Genomic DNA, 21,377 nt, shown 5'->3' on the forward strand with positions numbered 1-21,377 from the left:
GAATGGGCCGCCACGCAAAAACCGGACCGGATACGGCCCCCGGAATGGGCCGCCGCGCAAAAAACGGACCGGATCCGGCTCGCACAATGCGCCGCCGTGCAAAAACCGGGCAGGATCCGGCCCGCGGAATGCGCCGGTGCCGCGCAAAAACCGGACCGGGTACGGTCCGCGGATTGGGCCGCCACGCAAAAACCGGACCGGATCCGGCCCCCAAAATGCGCCGCTGCGCAAAAACCGGACCGGATCCGGCCCGCGCAATGCGCCGCCGCGCAAAAACCGGACCGGATCCGGCCCGCGGAATGCGCCGGTGCCGTGCAAAAACCGGACCGGATACGGCCCCCAAAATGCATCGCCGCGCAAAAACCGGACCGGATCCGGCCCGCGGAACGCGCCGCCACGCAAAAACCGGACCGGATCCGGCCCCCAAAATGCGCCGCTGCGCAAAATCCGGACCGGATACGGCCCGCGCAATGCGCCGCCGCGCAAAAACCGGACTGGATCCGGCCCGCGGAATGCGCCGGTGCCGTGCAAAAACCGGACCGGATACCGCCCCCAAAATGCATCACCGCGCAAAAACCGGACCGGATCCGGCCCGCGGAATGCGCCGCAAAGCAAAAACCAGACCGGATCCGGCCCGCGGAATGGGCCGCCGCGCAAAAACCGGACCGGATACGGCCCGCGCAATGCGCCGCCGCGCAAAAACCGGACCGGATCCGGCCCGCGCCACGCGCCGCCGCGCAAAAAAACGGACCGGATACGGCCTGCGGAATGGGCCGCCACGCAAAAACCGGACCGGATACGGCCCCCGGAATGGGCCGCCGTGCAAAAACCGGACCGGATCTGGGCTGCGGAACGCTCCGCCGCGCAAAAAACGGACCGGATCCGGCTCGCGGAATGGGCCGCCGCGCAAGAACCGGGCAGGATCCGGCCCGCGGAATGCGCCGCCGCGCAAAAACCGGACCGGATACGGCCCGCGGAATCCGACGGTGCCGCGCAAAAACCGGACCGGGTACGGTCCGCCGAATGTGCCGCGGCAAAAAAACTGGACCGGATCCGGCCCGCGGAATGCGCCGCCGCGCAAAAACCGGGCAGGATCCGGCCCGCGGAATGCGCCGCCGTGCAAAAACCGGAGCGGATACGGCACGCGGAATGCGCCGGTGCCGCGCAAAAACCGGACCGGATCTGGCCCGCGGAATGCGCCGCCGCGCAAAAACAGGACAGGATCCGGCCCGCGGAATGGGCCGCCATGCAAAAACCGGACCGGATACGGCCCCCGGAATGGGCCGCTGTGCAAAAACCGGACCGGATCTGGGCTGCGGAACGCTCCGCCGCGCAAAAAACGGACCGGATCCGGCTCGCACAATGCGCCGCCGTGCAAAAACCGGACCGGATACGGCCCGCGGAATGCGCCGGTGCCGCGCAAAAACCGGACCGGGTACGGTCCGCGGATTGGGCCGCCACGCAAAAACCGGACCGGATCCGGCCCCCAAAATGCGCCGCTGCGCAAAAACCGGACCGGATCCGGCCCGCGCAATGCGCCGCCGCGCAAAAACGGGACAGGATCCGGCCCGCGGAATGCGCCGGTGCCGTGCAAAAACCGGACCGGATACGGCCCCCAAAATGCATCGCCGAGCAAAAACCGGACCGGATCTGGCCCGCGGAATGCGCCGCGAAGCAAAAACCAGACCGGATCCGGCCCGCGGAATGCGCCGCCGCGCAAAAACCGGACCGGATACGGCCCGCGCAATGCGCCGCCGCGCAAAAACCGGACCGGATCCGGCCCGCGCCACGCGCCGCCGTGCAAAAAACGGACCGGATACGGCCTGCGGAATGGGCCGCCACGCAAAAACCGGACCGGATACGGCCCACGGAATGGGCCGCCGTGCAAAAACCGGACCGGATCTGGGCTGCGGAACGCTCCGCCGCGCAAAAAACGGACCGGATCCGGCTCGCGGAATGGGCCGCCGCGCAAGAACCGGGCAGGATCCGGCCCGCGGAGTGCGCCGCCGCGCAAAAACTGGACAGGATACGGCCCGCGGAATGGGCCGCCACGCAAAAACCGGACCGGATCCGGACACAAAATGTGCCGCCGCGCAAAAACCGGACAGGATCCGGCCCGCGGAATGTGCCGCCGCGCAAAAACCGGACCGGATACGGCCCGCGGAATGCGCCGGTGCCGCGCAAAAACCGGACCGGGTACGGTCCGCCGAATGCGCCGCCGCAAAAAAACTGGACCGGATCCGGCCCGCGAAATGCGCCGCCGTGCAAAAATCGGGCAGGATCCGGCCCGCGCAATGCGCCGCCGCGCAAAAACGGGACAGGATCCGGCCCGCGGAATGCGCCGCCGCGCAAAAACCGGGCAGGATCCGGCCCGAGGAAAGCACCGCCGCGCAAAAACCGGACCGGATACGGCCCACGGAATGGGCCGCCACGCAAAAACTGCACCGGATACGGCCCCCGGAATGGGCCGCCGCGCAAAAACCGGGCAGGATCCGACCCGCGGAATGCGCCGCCGCACAAAAACCGGACCAGATACGGCACGCGGAATGCGCCGGTGCCGCGCAAAAACCGGACCGGGTACGGTCCGCCGAATGCGTCGCCGCGCAAAAAGCGGACGGGATCCTGCCCGCGGAATAGGCCGCCACGCAAAAACCGGACCAGATCCGGCCCGCGCCACGCTCCGTCGCGCAAAAACCAGACAGGATCCGGCCCCCAAAATGTGCCGCCGCGCAAAAACTGGACGGGATCCGGCCCGCGGAATGCGCCGCCGTGCAAAAACCGGGCAGGATCCGGCCCGCGGAATGGGCCGCCACGCAAAAACCGGACCGGATCTGGCCCCCAAAATGCGCCGCCGAGCAAAAACCGGACCGGATCCGGCCCGCGGAATGGGCCGCCACGCAAAAACCGGACCGGATCCAGCCCGCGGAATGCGCCGCCGCACAAAAACCGGACCGGATCCGACCCGCGCAATGCGCCGCCGCGGACAAACCGGACCGGATCCGGCCCGCAGAATGGGCCGCCGCGCAAAAACCGGACCGGATCCTGCCCGCGGAATAGGCCGCCACGCAACAACCGGACCAGATCCGGCCCGCGCCACGCTCCGTCGCGCAAAAACCGGACAGGATCCGGCCCCCAAAATGTGCCGCCGCGCAAAAACTGGACGGGATCCGGCCCGCGGAATGCGCCGCCGTGCAAAAACCGGGCAGGATCCGGCCCGCGGAATGCGCCGCCGTGCAAAAACCGGAGCGGATCTGGCCCGCGGAATGCGCCGCCGAGCAAAAACCGGACCGGATCCGGCCCGCGGAATGCGCCGCCGCGCAAAAACCGGACCGGATACAGCCCGCGGAATGCGCCGCCGCACAAAAACCGGACCGGATCCGACCCACGCAATGCGCCACCGCGGAAAAACCGGACCGGATCCGGCCCGCAGAATGGGCCTCCACGCAAAAACCAGACAGGATCCGGCCCGTGGAACGGGCCTCCGCACAAAAACCGGACCGGATACGGCCCCCGGAATGGGTCGCCGCGCAAAAACCGGACCAGATCCAGCCCGCGCAATGCGCCGCCGCGCAAAAACCGGGCAGGATCCGGCCCGCAGAATGCGCCGGTGCCGCGCAAAAACCGGACCGGATCCGGCCCGCGGAATGGGCCGCCACGCAAAAACCGGACCGGATCTGGCCCCCAAAATGCGCCGCCGCGCAAAAACCGGACCAGATCCGGCCTGCGCAATGCGCCGCCGCGCAAAAACCGGACCGGATACGGCCCGCGTAATGCGCCGCGAAGCAAAAACCAGACCGGATCCGGCCCGCGGAATGCGCCGCCGCACAAAAACCGGACCGGATCCGACCCGCGCAATGCGCCGCCGCGGACAAACCGGACCGGATCCGGCCCGCAGAATGGGCCGCCGCGCAAAAACCGGACCGGATCCTGCCCGCGGAATAGGCCGCCACGCAACAACCGGACCAGATCCGGCCCGCGCCACGCTCCGTCGCGCAAAAACCGGACAGGATCGGGCCCCCAAAATGTGCCGCCGCGCAAAAACTGGACGGGATCCGGCCCGCGGAATGCGCCGCCGCGCAAAAACCGGACCGGATACGGCACGCGGAATGCGCCGGTGCCGCGCAAAAACCGGACCGGGTACGGCCCGCGCTACGAGCCGCCGTGCAAAAAACGGACCGGATACGGCCCGCGGAATGGGCCGCCACGCAAAAACCGGACCGGATACGGCCCCCGGAATGGGCCGCTGTGCAAAAACCGGACCGGATCTGGGCTGCGGAACGCTCCGCCGCGCAAAAAACGGACCGGATCTGGCCCCCAAAATGCGCCGCCGTGCAAAAACCGGGCAGGATCCGGCCCGCGGAATGCGCCGGTGCCGCGCAAAAACCGGACCGGGGACGGTCCGCGGATTGGGCCGCCACGCAAAAACCGGACCGGATCCGGCCCCCAAAATGTGCCGCTGCGCAAAAACCGGACCGGATCCGGCCCGCGCAATGCGCCGCCGCGCAAAAACCGGACCGGATCCGGCCCGCGGAATGCGCCGGTGCCGTGCAAAAACCGGACCGGATACGGCCCCCAAAATGCATCGCCGCGCAAAAACCGGACCGGATCCGGCCCGCGGAATGCGCCGCGAAGCAAAAACCAGACCGGATCCGGCCCGCGGAATGGGCCGCCGCGCAAAAACCGCACCGGATACGGCCCGCGCAATGCGCCGCCGCGCAAAAACCGGACAGGATCCGGCCCGCGCCACGCGCCGCCGTGCAAAAAACGGACCGGATACGGCCTGCAGAATGGGCCGCCACGCAAAAACCGGACCGGATACGGCCCCCGGAATGGGCCGCCGTGCAAAAACCGGACCGGATCTGGGCTGCGGAACGCTCCGCCGCGCAAAAAACGGACCGGATCCGGCTCGCGGAATGGGCCGCCGCGCAAGAACCGGGCAGGATCCGGCCCGCGGAGTGCGCCGCCGCGCAAAAACTGGACAGGATACGGCCCGCGGAATGGGCCGCCACGCAAAAACCGGACCGGATCCGGACACAAAATGTGCCGCCGCGCAAAAACCGGACAGGATCCGGCCCGCGGAATGTGCCGCCGCGCAAAAACCGGACCGGATACGGCCCGCGGAATCCGCCGGTGCCGCGCAAAAACCGGACCGGGTACGGTCCGCCGAATGCGCCGCCGCAAAAAAACTGGACCGGATCCGGCCCGCGAAATGCGCCGCCGCGCAAAAAACGGACCGGATCCGGCCCGCGGAATGCGCCGCCGCGCAAAAACGGGACAGGATCCGGCCCGCGGAATGCGCCGCCGCGCAAAAACCGGGCAGGATCCGGCCCGAGGAAAGCACCGCCGCGCAAAAACCGGACCGGATACGGCCCACGGAATGGGCCGCCACGCAAAAACTGCACCGGATACGGCCCCCGGAATGGGCCGCCGCGCAAAAACCGGGCAGGATCCGACCCGCGGAATGCGCCGCCGCGCAAAAACCGGACCAGATACGGCACGCGGAATGCGCCGGTGCCGCGCAAAAACCGGACCGGGTACGGTCCGCCGAATGCGTCGCCGCGCAAAAAGCGGACCGGATCCTGCCCGCGGAATAGGCCGCCACGCAAAAACCGGACCAGATCCGGCCCGCGCCACGCTCCGTCGCGCAAAAACCGGACAGGATCCGGCCCCCAAAATGTGCCGCCGCGCAAAAACTGGACCGGATCCGGCCCGCGGAATGCGCCGCCGTGCAAAAACCGGGCAGGATCCGGCCCGCGGAATGGGCCGCCACGCAAAAACCGGACCGGATCTGGCCCCCAAAATGCGCCGCCGAGCAAAAACCGGACCGGATCCGGCCCGCGGAATGGGCCGCCACGCAAAAACCGGACCGGATCCAGCCCGCGGAATGCGCCGCCGCACAAAAACCAGACCGGATCCGACCCGCGCAATGCGCCGCCGCGGACAAACCGGACCGGATCCGGCCCGCAGAATGGGCCGCCGCGCAAAAACCGGACCGGATCCTGCCCGCGGAATAGGCCGCCACGCAACAACCGGACCAGATCCGGCCCGCGCCACGCTCCGTCGCGCAAAAACCGGACAGGATCCGGCCCCCAAAATGTGCCGCCGCGCAAAAACTGGACGGGATCCGGCCCGCGGAATGCGCCGCCGTGCAAAAACCGGGCAGGATCCGGCCCGCGGAATGCGCCGCCGTGCAAAAACCGGAGCGGATCCGGCCCGCGGAATGCGCCGCCGCACAAAAACCGGACCGGATCCGACCCGCGCAATGCGCCACCGCGGAAAAACCGGACCGGATCCGGCCCGCAGAATGGGCCTCCACGCAAAAACCAGACAGGATCCGGCCCACGGAATGGGCCTCCGCACAAAAACCGGACCGGATACGGCCCCCGGAATGCGCCGCCGCGCAAAAACCGGACCGGATCCGGCCCGCGGAATGGGCCGCCACGCAAAAACCGGACAGGATCCGGCCCGCGGAATGGGCCGCCGCGCAAAAACCGGACCGGATACAGCCCGCGGAATGCGCCGGTGCCGTGCAAAAACCGGGCCGGATCCGGCCCGCGCAATGCGCCGCTGCGCAAAAACAGGACTGGATCCGGCACGCGGAATGGGCCTCCGCGCAAAAACCAGACCGGATACGGCCCACGGAATGGGCCGCCGCGCAAAAACCGGACAGGATCCGGCCCCCAAAATGCGCTGCCGTGCAAAAACCAGATCGGATCCGGCCCGCGGAATGCGCCGCCGCGCAAAAACCGGACCCTATACCTGTCCGCGGAATGCGTCGCCGCACAAAAACCGGACTGGATCCGGCCCGCGGAATGCGCCGCCGCGCAAAAACGGGACAGCATGCGGCCCGCGGAGTGCGCCGCCGCGCAAAAACGGGACCGGATCTGGACCGCGGAATGCGCCGCCGCGTAAAAACTGGACCGGATCCGGCCCGCGGAATGCGCCGCCGTGCAAAAACCGGACCGGATCCTGCCCGCGGAATAGGCCGCCACACAAAAACCGGACCAGATCCGGCCCGCGCCGCGCTCCACCGCGCAAAAACCGGACAGGATCCGGCCCCCAAAATGTGCCGCCGCGCAAAAACCGGACTGGATCCGGCCCGCGGAATGCGCCGCCGTGCAAAAACCGGAACGGATCTGGCCCGCGGAATGCGCCGCCGAGCAAAAACCGGACCGGATCCGGCCCGCGGAATGCGCCGCCACGCAAAAACCGGACCGGATCTGGCCCCCAAAATGCGCCGCCGCGCAAAAACCGGACCGGATACGGCCCGCGGAATGCGCCGCCGCGCAAAAACCGGACTGGATACGGCCCGCGTAATGCGCCGCGAAGCAAAAACCAGACAGGATCCGGCCCGCGGAATGGGCCTCCGCACAAAAACCGGACCGGATACGGCCCCCGGAATGCGCCGCCGCGCAAAAACCGGACCGGATACGCCCCGCGGAATCCGCCGGTGCCGTGCAAAAACCGGACCGGGTACGGTCCGCCGAATGCGCCGCCGCAAAAAAACGGGACAGGATCCGGCCCGCGGAATGCGCCGCCGCGCAAAAACCGGGCAGGATCCGGCCCGAGGAAAGCACCGCCACGCAAAAACTGCACCGGATACGGCCCCCGGAATGGGCCGCCGTGCAAAAACCGGGCAGGATCCGACCCGCGGAATGCGCCGCCGCGCAAAAACCTGACCGGATACGGCACGCGGAATGCGCCGGTGCCGCGCAAAAACCGGACCGGGTACGGCCCGCGCTACGCGCCGCCGTGCAAAAAACGGACCGGATACGGCCCGCGGAATGGGCCGCCACGCAAAAACCGGACCGGATACGGCCCCCGGAATGGGCCGCTGTGCAAAAACCGGACCGGATCTGGGCTGCGGAACGCTCCGCCGCGCAAAAAACGGACCGGATCCGGCTCGCACAATGCGCCGCCGTGCAAAAACCGGGCAGGATCCGGCCCGCGGAATGCGCCGGTGCCGCGCAAAAACCGGACCGGGTACGGTCCGCGGATTGGGCCGCCACGCAAAAACCGGACCGGATCCGGCCCCCAAAATGCGCCGCTGCGCAAAAACCGGACAGGATCCAGCCCGCGCAATGCGCCGGTGCCGCGCAAAAACCGGACCGGATCCGGCCCGCGGAATGCGCCGGTGCCGTGCAAAAACCGGACCGGATACGGCCCCCAAAATGCATCGCCGCGCAAAAACCGGACCGGATCCGGCCCGCGGAATGCGCCGCGAAGCAAAAACCAGACCGGATCCGGCCCCGGGAATGGGCCGCCGCGCAAAAACCGGACCGGATCCGGCCCGCGCCACGCGCCGCCGTGCAAAAACCGGACCGGATACGGCCCCCGGAATGCGCCGCCGTGCAAAAACCGGACCGGATCTGGGCTGCGGAACGCTCCGCCGCGCAAAAAACGGACCGGATACGGCCCGCGGAATCCGCCGGTGCCACGCAAAAACCGGACCGGGTACGGTCCGCCGAATGCGCCGCCGCAAAAAAACTGGACCGGATCCGGCCCGCGGAATGCGCCGCCGCGCAAAAAACGAACCGGATCCGGGCCGCGCAATGCGCCGCCGCGCAAAAACGGGACAGGATCCGGCCCGCGGAATGCGCCGCCGCGCAAAAACCGGGCAGGATCCGGCCCGAGGAAAGCACCGCCGCGCAAAAACCGGACCGGATACGGCCCGCGGAATGGGCCGCCACGCAAAAACTGCACCGGATACGGCCCCCGGAATGGGCCGCCGCGCAAAAACCGGGCAGGATCCGACCCGCGGAATGCGCCGCCGCGCAAAAACCGGACCAGATACGGCACGCGGAATGCGCCGGTGCCGCGCAAAAACCGGACCGGGTACGGTCCGCCGAATGCGTCGCCGCGCAAAAACCGGACAGGATCCGGCCCGCGGAATGCGCCGCCGCACAAAAACCGGACCGGATCCGACCCGCGCAATGCGCTGCCGCGCAAAAACCGGACATGATCCGGCCCGCGGAATGCGCCGCCGCACAAAAACCGGACCGGATCCGACCCGCGCAATGCGCCACCGCGGAAAAAACGGACCGGATCCGTCCCGCAGAATGGGCCTCCACGCAAAAACCAGACAGGATCCGGGCCATGGAATGGGCCTCCGCACAAAAACCGGACCGGATACGGCCCCCGGAATGGGTCGCCGCGCAAAAACCGGACCAGATCCAGCCCGTGCCACGCGCCGCCGCGCAAAAACCGGACCGGATCCGGCCCGCGGAATGGGCCGCCACGCAAAAACCGGACCGGATCCGGCCCGCGGAATGGGCCGCCGCGCAAAAACCGGACCGGATACAGCCTGCGGAATGGGCCGCCACGCAAAAACCGGACCGGATCCGGCCCCCAAAATGCGCCGCCGCGCAAAAACCGGACCGGATCCGGCCCGCAGAATGCGCCGGTGCCGTGCAAAAACCTTGCCAGATCCCGCCCGCGCAATGCGCCGCTGCGCAAAAACAGGACTGGATCCGGCCCGCGGAATGGGCCGCCACGCAAAAACCGGACCGGATCCGGCCCCCAAAATGCGCTGCCGCGCAAAAACCGGACAGGATCCGGCCCCCAAAATGCGCCGCCGCGCAAAAATGGGGCAGGATACGGCCCGCGGAGTGCGCCGCCGCGCAAAAACCGGACAGGATCCGGCCCCCAAAATGCGCCGCCGTGCAAAAACCGGACCGGAACCAGTCCGAGGAATGCGCCGCCGCGCAAAAACCGGACGGGATCCGGCCCGCGCAATGCGCCGCCGCACAAAAACCGGACCGGATCTGGCCGGCACAATGTGCTGCCGCGCCAAAACCGGACCGGATCCGGCCCCCGGAATGCGCCACCGCGCAAAAACCGGATCGGATCCGGCCCACGCAATGCGCCGCCGCGCAAAAACCGGACAGGATCCGGCCCCCAAAATGCGCCGCCGTGCAAAAACCGGACCGGATCCGGCCAACGGAATGCGCCGCCACGCAAAAACCGGACCGGATCCGGCCCACGGAATGCGCCGCCACGAAAAAACCGGACCGGATCTGGCCCCCAAAATGTGCTGCCGCGCAAACACCGGACCGGATCCGGCCCGCGGAATCGGCCGCCACGCAAAAACCAGACCGGATCCGGCCCACGGATTGCGCCGCCGCGCAAAAACCGGACCAGATCCAGCCCCCAAAATGCGCCGCCGCGCAAAATTCGGGCAGGATCCGGCCCGCGGAATGGGCCGCCACGCAAAAACCGGACAGGATCCGGCCCCCAAAATGCGCCGCCGTGCAAAAACCGGGCAGGATACGGCCCGCGGAGTGCGCCACCGCGCAAAAACCGGACCGGATCTGGCCCGCGGAGTGGGCCACCGCGCAAAAACCGGACCGGATCTGGCCCGCGGACTGGGCCTCCGCGCAAAAACCGGACCGGATCTGTCCTGCGGAATGCGCCGCCGCGCAAAAACTGGACCGGATCCGGCCCGCGGAATGCGCCGCCGTGCAAAAACCGGACAGGATCCGGCCCGAAGAATGGGCCTCCGCGCAAAAACCGGACCGGATCCGGCCCGCGGAATGGTCCACCGCGCAAAAACCGGACAGGATCCGGCCCGCGGAATGCGCCGCTGCGTAAAAACCAGACCGGATCCGGCCCGCGGAATGCGACGCCGCGCAAAAACCGGACCGGATCCGGCCCCCAAAATGCGCCGCCGCGCAAAAACCGGACAGGATCCGGCCCCCAAAATGCGCCGGTGCCGCGCAAAAACCGGACAGGATCCGGCCCGCGGAATGCGCCGCCGCGCAAAAATCCGGACCGGAACCAGTCCGAAGAATGTGCCTCCGCGCAAAAACCGGACCGGATACGGCCCGCGGAATGCGCCGCCGCGCAAAAACCGGACAGGATCCAGCCCGCAGAATGGGCCTCCGCGCAAAAACCGGACCGGATCCGGCCCACGGAATGGGCCGCCGCGCAAAAACCGGACAGGATCCGGCCCGCGGAATGCACGCTGCGTAAAAACCAGACCGGATCTGGCACGCGGAATGAGCCACCGCGCAATAACCGGACGGGATCTGGCCCCCGAAATGCGCCGCCGCGCAAAAACCGGACCGGATCTGGCCCGCGGAATGCGCCACCGTGCAAAAAACGGGCCGGATACAGCCCGCAGAATGGGCCTCCGCGCAAGAACCGGACCGGATCCGGCCCACGGAATGCGCCGCCGCGCAAAAACCGGACCGGATCCGGCCCCCAGAATGCGCCGCCACGCAAAAACCGGACCCCATCTGGCCCCCGAAATGCGCCGCCGCGCAAAAACCGGACCGGATCTGGCCCGCGGAATGCGCCACCGTGCAAAAAACGGGCCGGATACAGCCCGCAGAATGGGCCTCCGCGCAAGAACCGGACTGGATCCGGCCCACGGAATGGGCCGCCGCGCAAAAACCGGACAGGATCCGGCCCCCAAAATGCGCCGCCGCGCAAAAACCAGATCGGATCCGGCCCGCGGAATGCGCCGCCGCGCAAAAACCGGACCCTATACCTGTCCGCGGAATGCGTCGCCGCACAAAAACCGGACTGGATCCGGCCCGCGGAATGCGCCGCCGCGCAAAAACTGGACCGGATCTGGACCGCGGAATGCGCCGCCGCGCAAAAACCGGACCGGATCCGGCCTGCGGAATGGGCCGCCGCGCAAAAACCGGACCGGATCCTGCCCGCGGAATAGGCCGCCACACAAAAACCGGACCAGATCCGGCCCGCGCCGCGCTCCACCGCGCAAAAACCGGACAGGATCCGGCCCCCAAAATGTGCCGCCGCGCAAAAACCGGACCGGATCCGGCCCGCGGAATGCGCCGCCGTGCAAAAACCGGAACGGATCTGGCCCGCGGAATGCGCCACCGTGCAAAAACCGGGCAGGATCTGGCCCGCGGAATAGGCCGCCACGCAAAAATCCGGACCGCATCCGCCCGCAGAATGGGCCGCCGCGCAAAAACCGGACCGGATCCAGTCCGAGGAATGCGCCGCCGCACAAAAACCGGACCGGATCCGACCCGCGCAATGCGCCGCCGCGCAAAAACCGGACCGGATCCGGCCCGCGGAATGGGCCTCCGCACAAAAACCGGACCGGATACGGCCCCCGGAATGCGCCGGTGCCGCGCAAAAACCGGACAGGATCCGGCCCCCAAAATGCGCCGCCGCGCAAAAATCCGGACCAGATCCGACCCGCGCAATGCGCCGCCGCGCAAAAACCGGACCGGATCCGGCCCGCGGAATGCGCCGCCGCGCAAAAACCGGACAGGATCCGGCCCCCAAAATGCGCCGCCGCGCAAAAATCCGGACCGGAACCAGTCCGAGGAATGCGCCACCGCGCAAAAAACCGACCGGATCCGGCCCCCGGAATGGGCCTCCACGCAAAAACCGGACCGGATTCGCCCACGGAATGGGCCGCCGCGCAAAAACCGGACCGGATTCGCCCGCGGAATGGGCCGCCGCGCAAAAACCGGACCGGATCCGGCCCCCAAAATGCGCCACCGCGCAAAAACCGGACCAAATCCGGCCCGCAGAATGGGCCTCCGCGCAAAAACCGGACCGGATACGGCCCGCGGAATGCGCCGCTGCGCAAAAACCGGACCGGATCTGGCCCGCGGAATGGGCCACCGCGCAAAAACCGGACCGGATCCGGCCCCCAGAATGCGCCGCCGCACAAAAACCGGACAGGATCCAGCCCGCAGAATGGGCCTCCGCGCAAAAACCGGACCGGATCCGGCCCACGGAATGGGCCGCCGCGCAAAAACCGGACAGGATCCGGCCCGCGGAATGCACGCTGCGTAAAAACCAGACCGGATCTGGCACGCGGAATGAGCCACCGCGCAAAAACCGGACCGGATCCGGCCCCCAGAATGCGCCGCCACGCAAAAACCAGACCCCATCTGGCCCCCGAAATGCGCCGCCGCGCAAAAACCGGACCGGATCTGGCCCGCGGAATGCGCCACCGTGCAAAAAACGGACCGGATACAGCCCGCAGAATGGGCCTCCGCGCAAAAACCGGACCGGATCCGGCCCACGGAATGGGCCGCCGCGCAAAAACCGGACAGGATCCGGCCCCCAAAATGCGCTGCCGTGCAAAAACCAGATCGGATCCGGCCCGCGGAATGCGCCGCCGCGCAAAAACCGGACCCTATACCTGTCCGCGGAATGCGTCGCCGCACAAAAACCGGACTGGATCCGGCCCGCGGAATGCGCCGCCGCGCAAAAACGGGACAGCATGCGGCCCGCGGAGTGCGCCGCCGCGCAAAAACGGGACCGGATCTGGACCGCGGAATGCGCCGCCGCGCAAAAACTGGACCGGATCTGGCCCGCGGAATGGGCCGCCGCGCAAAAACCGGACCGGATCCTGCCCGCGGAATAGGCCGCCACACAAAAACCGGACCAGATCCGGCCCGCGCCGCGCTCCACCGCGCAAAAACCGGACAGGATCCGGCCCCCAAAATGTGCCGCCGCGCAAAAACCGGACTGGATCCGGCCCGCGGAATGCGCCGCCGTGCAAAAACCGGAACGGATCTGGCCCGCGGAATGCGCCGCCGAGCAAAAACCGGACCGGATCCGGCCCGCGGAATAGGCCGCCACGCAAAAACCGGACCGGATCCAGCCTGAGGAATGCGCCGCCGCACAAAAACCGGACCAGATCCGACCCGCGCAATGCGCCGCCGCGAAAAAAACCGGACCGGATCCGGCCGCGGAATGGGCCTCCGCACAAAAACCGGACCGGATCCGGCCCGCAGAATGGGCCGCCGCGCAAAAACCGGACCGGATCCGGCCCGCGGAATGGGCCGCCGCGCAAAAACCGGACCGGATCCGGCCCGCGGAATGGGCCACCGCGCAAAAACCGGACCGGATCCGGCCCACGGAATGCGCCGCCGCGCAAAAAACGGACCGGATCCGGCCCGCGGAATGCGCCGCCGCGCAAAAACTGGACCGGGTACGGCCCGCGGAATGCTCCGGTGCCGCGCAAAAACCGGACCGGATCCGGCCCCCAAAATGCGCCGCCGTGCAAAAACGGGAGAGGATCCGGCCCGCGGAATGCGTCGCCGCGCAAAAACCTGACCGGATCCGGCCCGCGGAATGCGCCGCCGCGCAAAAACCGGCCAGGATCCGGCCCGCGGAGTGCGCCGCCGCGCAAAAACCGGACTGGATCCGGCCCCCAAAATGCGCCGCCGCGCAAAAACCGGACAGGATCCGGCCCCCAAAATGCGCCGCCGTGCAAAACCCGGACCGGAACCAGTCCGAGGAATGCGCCGCCGCGCAAAAACCGGACCGGATCCGGCCCGCGCAATGCGCCGCCGCGGACAAACCGGACAGGATCCGGCCCGCGCAATGCGCCGCCGCGCAAAAACCGGACCAGATCCGGCCCGTGGAATGCGCCGCCGTGCAAAAACCGGACCGGATCTGGCCCGCGGAGTGGGCCACCGCGCAAAAACCGGACAGGATCCGGCCCGCGGAATGCACGCTGCGTAAAAACCAGACCGGATCTGGCACGCGGAATGAGCCACCGCGCAAAAACCGGACCGGATCCGGCCCCCAGAATGGGCCGCCGTGCAAAAACCAGACCGGATCCGGCCCGCGGAATGCGCTGCCGCGCAAAAACCGGACAGGATCCGGCCCGCGGAATGCGCCGCCGCGCAAAAACCGGACCGGGTACGGCCCGCGGAATGCTCCGGTGCCGCGCAAAAACCGGACCGGATCCGGCCCACGGAATGCGCCGCCGTGCAAAAACGGGACAGGATCCGGCCCGCGGAATGCGTCGCCGCGCAAAAAACGGACCGGATCCGGACCGCGCAATGCGCCGCCGCGCAAAAAACGGACCAGATCCGGCCCGCGGACTGCGCCGCCGTGCAAAAACCGGACCGGATACGGCCAGCGGAATGCGCCGGTGCCGCGCAAAAAACCGGACCGGGTACGGCCCGCGGAATGGGCCGCCGCGCAAAAACCGGGCAGGATCCGACCCACGGAATGCACCGCCGCGCAAAAACCGGACCGGATACGGCACGCGGAATGCGCCGGTGCCGCGCAAAAACCGGACCGGATCCGGCCCGCGCTACGCGCCGCCGTGCAAAAAACGGACCGGATACGGCCCGCGGAATGGGCCGCCGCGCAAAAACCGGACCGGATACGGCCCCCGGAATGGGCCGCTGTGCAAAAACCGGACCGGATCTGGGCTGCGGAACGCTCCGCCGCGCAAAAAACGGACCGGATCCGGCTCGCACAATGCGCCGCCGTGCAAAAACCGGGCAGGATCCGGCCCGCGGAATGCGCCGGTGCCGTGCAAAAACCGGACCGGATACGGCCCCCAAAATGCATCGCCGCGCAAAAACCGGACAGGATCCGGCCCGAGGAATGCGCCGCGAAGCAAAAACCAGACCGGATCCGGCCCGCGGAATGGGCCGCCGCGCAAAAACCCGACCGGATACGGCCCGCGCAATGCGCCGCCGCGCAAAAACTGGACCGGATCCGGCCCGCGCCACGCGCCGCCGTGCAAAAAACGGACCGGATCCGGCCCGCGGAATGGGCCGCCACGCAAAAACCGGACCGGATACGGCCCACGGAATGGGCCGCCGTGCAAAAACCGGACCGGATCTGCGCTGCGGAACGCTCCGCCGCGCAAAAAACGGACCGGATCCGCTCGCGGAATGGGCCGCCGCGCAAGAACCGGGCAGGATCCGGCCCGAGGAAAGCACCGCCGCGCAAAAACCGGACAGGATACGGCCCGCGGAATGGGCCGCCACGCAAAAACCGGACCGGATCCGGACACAAAATGTGCCGCCGCGCAAAAACCGGACAGGATCCGGCCCGCGGAATGGGCCGCCGCGCAAAAACCGGACCGGATACGGCCCGCGGAATCCGCCGGTGCCGCGCAAAAACCGGACCGGGTACGGTCCGCCGAATGCGCCGCCGCAAAAAAACTGGACCGGATCCGGCCCGCGGAATGGGCCGCCGCGCAAAAACCGGACCGGATACTGCCCGCAGAATGCGCCGCCGCGCAAAAACGGGACAGGATCCGGCCCGCGGAATGTGCCGCCGCGCAAAAACCGGACCGGATACGGCCCGCGGAATGGGCCGCCACGCAAAAACTGCACCGGATACGACCCCCGGAATGGGCCGCCGCGCAAAAACCAAGCAGGATCCGACCCGCGGAATGCGCCGCCGCGCAAAAACCGGACCGGATACGGCACACGGAATGCGCCGGTGCCGCGCAAAAACCGGACCGGGTACGGTCCGCCGAATGCGTCGCCGCGCAAAAACCGGACAGGATCCTGCCCGCGGAATGGGCCGCCACGCAAAAACTGCACCGGATACGGCCCCCGGAATGGGCCGCCACGCAAAAACCGGACCGGATCCGGCCCGCGGAACGCTCCGCCGCGCAAAAAACGGACCGGATCCGGCTCGCGGAATGGGTCACCGCGCAAAAACCGGGCAGGATCCGACCCGCGGAATGCGCCGCCGCGCAAAAACCGGACCGGATCCTGCCCGCGGAATAGGCCGCCAAGCAAAAACCGGACCAGATCCGGCCCGCGCCACGCTCCGTCGCGCAAAAACCGGACAGGATCCGGCCCCCAAAATGTGCCGCCGCGCAAAAACTGGACGGGATCCGGCCCGCGGAATGCGCCGCCGTGCAAAAACCGGGCAGGATCCGGCCTGCGGAATGCGCCGCCGTGCAAAAACCGGACCGGATCTGGACCGCGGAATGCGCCGGTGCCGCGCAAAAACCGGACCGGATCCGGCCCCCGGAATGGGCCGCCACGCAAAAACCGGACCGGATCCAGCCCGCGGAATGCGCCGCCGCACAAAAACCGGACCGGATCCGACCCGCGCAATGCTCCACCGCGGAAAAACCGGACCGGATCCGGCCCGCAGAATGGGCCTCCACGCAAAAACCAGACAGGATCCGGCCCGTGGAATGGGCCTCCGCACAAAAACCGGACCGGATACGGCCCCCGGAATGGGTCGCCGCGCAAAAACCGGACCAGATCCAGCCCGTGCCACGCGCCGCCGCGCAAAAACCGGACCGGATCCGGCCCGCGGATTGGGCCGCCACGCAAAAACAGGACTGGATCCGGCCCGCGGAATGGGCCGCCACGCAAAAACCGGACCGGATCCGGCCCCCAAAATGCGCCGCTACGCAAAAACCGGACAGGATCCGGCCCCAAAAATGCACCGCCGCGCAAAAATGCGGCAGGATACGGCCCGCGGAGTGCGCCGCCGCGCAAAAACCGGACCGGATCCGGCCCGCGGAATGCGCCGCCGCGCAAAAACCGGACCGGATCCAGCCCGCGGAATGCGCCGCCGCGCAAAAACCGGACAGGATCCGGCCCCCAAAATGCGCCGCCGTGCAAAAACCGGACCGGAACCAGTCCGAGGAATGCGCCGCCGCGCAAAAACCGGACCGGATCCGGCCCGCGGAATGCGCCGCCGTGCAAAAACCGGGCAGGATACGGCCCGCGGAGTGCGCCGCCGTGCAAAAACCGGACCGGATCCGGCCCGCGGACTGGGCCTCCGCGCAAAAACCGGACCGGATCCGGCCCGCAGAATGGGCCGCCGCGCAAAAACCGGACTGGATCCGGCCTGCGGAATGCGCCGCCGTGCAAAAACCGGACCGGATCCGGCCCGCAGAATGGGCCGCCGCGCAAAAACCGGACAGGATCCGGCCCGCAGAATGCACGCTGCGTAAAAACCAGACCGTATCTGGCCCCCAAAATGCGCCGCCGCGCAAAAACCGGACCGGATCTGGCCCGCGGAATTCGCCGCCGCGCAAAAACCGGACAGGATCCGGCCCGCGCAATGCGCTGCCGTGCAAAAACCAGACCGGATCCGCACCGCGGAATGCGCCGCCGCGCAAAAACCGGACAGGATCCGGCCCGCGGAATGCGCCGGTGCCGCGCAAAAACCGGACCGGGTACGCTCCGCGGAATGCGTCGCCGCACAAAAACCGGACTGGATCCGGCCCGCGCAATGCGCCGCCGCACAAAAACCGGACCGGATCCGGCCCGAGGAATGCGCCGCCACGCAAAAACCGGACCGGATCCGGCCCGCGGAATGGGCCGCCACGAAAAAACCGGGCAGGATCCGACCCGCGGAATGTGCTGCCGCGCAAAAACCAGACCGGATTCGGCCCGCGGAATGCGCCGCCACGCAAAAACCGGACCGGATCCGGCCCGCGGAATGGGCCGCCACGCAAAAACCAGACCGGATCCGGCCCACGGATTGCGCCGCCGCGCAAAAACCGGACCAGATCCAGCCCCCAAAATGCGCCGCCACGCAAAAACCAGACCGGATCCGGCCCGTGGAATGCGCCGCCGCGCAAAAACTGGACCGGATCCGGCCCGCGAAATGCGCCGCCGCGCAGAAACCGGACCGGATCCGGCCTGCGCAATGCGCCGCCGCGCAAAAAACGGACCAGATCCGGCCCGCGGAATGCGCCGCCGCGCAAAAAACGGACCGGATCCGGCCCGCGGAATGGGCCGCTGCGCAAAAACCAGACCGGATACGGACCGCGGAATGCGCCGCCGCGCAAAAACCGGACCGGATCCGGCCCGCGGAATGCGCCGCCGCACAAAAACCGGACCGGATACGGCCAGCGGAATGCGCCGGTGCCGCGCAAAAAACGGACCGGATCCGGCCCCCAAAATGCGCCGCCGCGCAAAAACCGGGCAGGATCTGGCCCGCGGAATGCGCCGCCGCGCAAAAACCAGACCGGATACTGCCCGCGGAATGGGCCGCCACGCAAAACCTGCACCGGATACGGCCCCCAAAATGCGCCGCCACGCAAAAACCGGACTGGATCCGGCCCGCGGAACGCTCCGCCGCGCAAAAAACGGACCGGATACGGCCCGCGGAATGGGTCACCGCGCAAAAACCGGGCAGGATCTGGCCCGCGGAATGCGCCGCCGCGCAAAAACCGGACCAGGTACGGCCCGCGGAATGCTCCGGTGCCGCGCAAAATCCGGACAGGATCCGGCCCGCGGAATGGGCCGCCGCGCAAAAACCGGACCGGATCCGGCCCGCGGAATGCGCTGCCGCGCAAAAACCGGACATGATCCGGCCCGCGGAATGGGCCGCCGCGCAAAAACCCGACCGGATACGGCCCGCGGAATGCTCCGGTGCCGTGCAAAAACCGGACAGGGTACGGTCCGCGGAATGCGCCGCCGTGCAAAAACGGGACAGGATCCGGCCCGCGGAATGCGTCGCCGCGCAAAAACCGGACCGGATCCGGCCCGCGGAATGCGCCGCCGCGCAAAAAACGGACCAGATCCGGCCCGCGCAATGCGCCGCTGCGCAAAAACAGGACCGGATCCGGCCCGCGGAATGGGCCGCCACGCAAAAACCAGACCGGAAACGGCCCCCAAAATGCGCCGCCGCGCAAGAACCGGACTGGATCCGGCCCCCAAAATGCGCCGCCGCGCAAAAACCGGACCGGATCCGGCCCGCGGAATGCGCCGCCGCGCAAAAACCGGGCAGGATCCGGCCCGCGGAGTGCGCCGCCGCGCAAAAACCGGACAGGATCCGGCCCGCGGAATGCACCGCCGCGCAAAAACCGGACAGGATCCGGCCCCCAAAATGCGCCGCCGCGCAAAAACCGGACAGGATCCGGACCCCAAAATGCGCCGCCGCGCAAAAATCCGGACCGGAACCAGTCCGAGGAATGCGCCACCGCGCAAAAAACCGACCGGATCCGGCCCCCGGAATGGGCCTCCACGCAAAAACCGGACCGGATTCGCCCACGGAATGGGCCGCCGCGCAAAAACCGGACCGGATTCGCCCGCGGAATGGGCCGCCGCGCAAAAACCGGACCGGATCCGGCCCCCAAAATGCGCCGCCGCGGACAAACCGGACCGGATCCGGCCCGCAGAGTGGGCCTCCGCGCAAAAACCGGACCGGATCCGGTCCCCGGAATGGGCCGCCGCGCAAAAACCGGACAGGATCCGGCCCCCAAAATGCGCTGCCGTGCAAAAACCAGATCGGATCCGGCCCGCGGAATGCGCCGCCGCGCAAAAACCGGACCCTATACCTGTCCGCGGAATGCGTCGCCGCACAAAAACCGGACTGGATCCGGCCCGCGGAATGCGCCGCCGCGCAAAAACGGGACAGCATGCTGCCCGCGGAGTGCGCCGCCGCGCAAAAACGGGACCGGAACTGGACCGCGGAATGCGCCGCCGCGCAAAAAGTGGACCGGATCCGGCCCGCGGAATGCGCCGCCACGCAAAAACCGGACCGGATCCGGCCCGCGGAATAGGCCGCCACACAAAAACCGGACCAGATCCGGCCCGCGCCGCGCTCCACCGCGCAAAAACCGGACAGGATCCGGCCCCCAAAATGTGCCGCCGCGCAAAAACCGGACTGGATCCGGCCTGCGGAATGCGCCGCCGTGCAAAAACCGGAACGGATCTGGCCCGCGGAATGCGCCGCCGAGCAAAAACCGGACCGGATCCGGCCCGCGGAATGGGCCGCCGCGCAAAAACCGGACCGGATCCAGCCCGAGGAATGCGCCGCCGCACAAAAACCGGACCAGATCCGACCTGCGCAATGCGCCGCCGCGCAAAAACCGGACCAGGTACGGCCCCCAGAATGGGCCGCCGCGCAAAAACCGGACCGGATCCGGCCCGCGGAATTGGCCGCCGCGCAAAAACCGGACAGGATCCGGCCCACGGAATGCGCCGCCGCGCAAAAACCGGACCGGATCCGGCCCGCGGAATGCGCCGCCGCGCAAAAACCGGACCGGGTACGGCCCGCGGAATGCTCCGGTGCCGCGCAAAAACCGGACCGGATCCGGCCCACGGAATGCGCCGCCGTGCAAAAACGGGACAGGATCCGGCCCGCGGAATGCGTCGCCGCGCAAAAACAGGACCGGATCGGGTTCGCGCAATGCGCCGCTGCGCAAAAACCGGACCAGATCAGGCCCGCGGAATGGGCCGCCACGCAAAAACCGGACTGGATCCGGCCCCCAAAATGCGCCGCCACGCAAAAACCGGACAGGATCCGGACCCCAAAATGCGCCGCCGTGCAAAATCCGGACCGGAACCAGTCCGAGGAATGCGCCGCCGCGCAAAAAACCGACCGGATCCGGCCCCGGGAATGGGCCCCCACGCAAAAACCGGACCGGATGCGGCCTGCGGAATGGGCCGCCGCGCAAAAACCGGACCGGATTTGGCCCGCGCAATGCGCCGCCGCGGACAAACCGGACCGGATCCGGCCCGCGGAATGGGCCGCCGCGCAAAAACCGGACCGGATACGGCCCGCGGAATCCGCCGGTGCCGCGCAAAAACCGGACCGGGTACGGTCCGCCGAATGCGCCGCCGCAAAAAAACTGGACCGGATCCGGCCCGCGGAATGGGCCGCCGCGCAAAAACCGGACCGGATACTGCCCGCAGAATGCG

The sequence above is a fragment of the Phalacrocorax carbo genome, chromosome 13 (assembly GCF_963921805.1).
Source record: "Phalacrocorax carbo chromosome 13, bPhaCar2.1, whole genome shotgun sequence".
Taxonomy (NCBI): domain Eukaryota; kingdom Metazoa; phylum Chordata; class Aves; order Suliformes; family Phalacrocoracidae; genus Phalacrocorax; species Phalacrocorax carbo.